At 35.1% G+C, this 1,058-nt stretch overlaps 1 pseudogene; it reads left to right on the forward strand.

The window, feature by feature from the left end:
* The first annotated feature begins 260 nt into the window (after positions 1 to 260).
* Positions 261 to 821, forward strand: LOC103203325 (annotated as a pseudogene).
* The last annotated feature ends 237 nt before the right edge of the window (positions 822 to 1,058 follow it).

The following is a 1,058-nucleotide window of genomic DNA, read 5'->3' on the forward strand; positions in this document are numbered from 1 at the left end:
TTTTTAATGGCTGATTTTTCTAAAAAAATTTACTCTATAAAGCCAGTGGTTCAAGGAACAGGCCACTTGGTTGGCAATCTCAGCACCACTGGCTTTATAGAATAATTGCTGAAATTGACTGCTTTTCTAAGATGTTCCTGGATCACTTACATAGGCAAATATCAATTTTTCATCAGGTAACTTCAGTATTGCTTACAAGAAATCACAATCAGGAAAAAAAGAATAGAAAAGAAATAGAAAGCTTTTAATAGCAGGGCAAGATGGTGGCTAGCATTCCATAGCAGGCGTGGACTGTGGAGCAACTGCACAGTGAGCAGCTGCCCTAGAAGGACATTATCAAGTTTCTTCAGGATCATGGTTCAGATTTGTTTCTTGAAGAACATAAGCTATTAGTAAACATTAAAAATGTGGCCAAGACAGCCAAAAAGGACTATTTGGTTAGAGCTTATAACAGTCTCTTTGAAACTAAGTGTTTCAAAGGTACCGAAAGTATAAGTAAGGTGTCAGAGCAGGTGAAAAATGTGAAGGTTAATGACAACAATCCCAAAGAAACCAAGTCTGAAGAGACTTTAGAAGAGGGTCCACCAAAATATATAAAATCTGTTCTTAAAAAGGGAGAGAAAACCAACTTTCCCAAAAAGGGAGATGTTGTTCACTGTTGGTATACAGGAACATTACAGGATGGGACTGTTTTTGATACTAATATTCAAATAAGTTCAAAGAAGAAGAAAAACACCAAGCCTTTAAGTTTTAAGATTGGAATTGGCAAAAGCTGGTTACCATTGTATTTAAGGGAGGAGTCAACTGGTAAATTCCAGTAGGCTAAAACCTATTTATTCATTGCTCAACTTTTGAGAAATGTAATCCCTTATTATAACCTTGATGTCTAAAATATTTTACAGCTTCGTAAAATATTGGTTAAAGAGTATTTTCCTTTTACCTCGTGTTGTAAACTAAAAGGCTTAATTATAAAGTTATTCACTGTCTTGATCTGACTGTGATTTCTTTGGTGTTACTATATTAATGTTCTGCTTAGGTTAACCACAGTATGAACTGGA

This window comes from Orycteropus afer, unplaced genomic scaffold, assembly GCF_000298275.1.
Source record: "Orycteropus afer afer isolate SDZICR_OR568_19922 unplaced genomic scaffold, OryAfe1.0 scaffold00212, whole genome shotgun sequence".
Taxonomy (NCBI): domain Eukaryota; kingdom Metazoa; phylum Chordata; class Mammalia; order Tubulidentata; family Orycteropodidae; genus Orycteropus; species Orycteropus afer.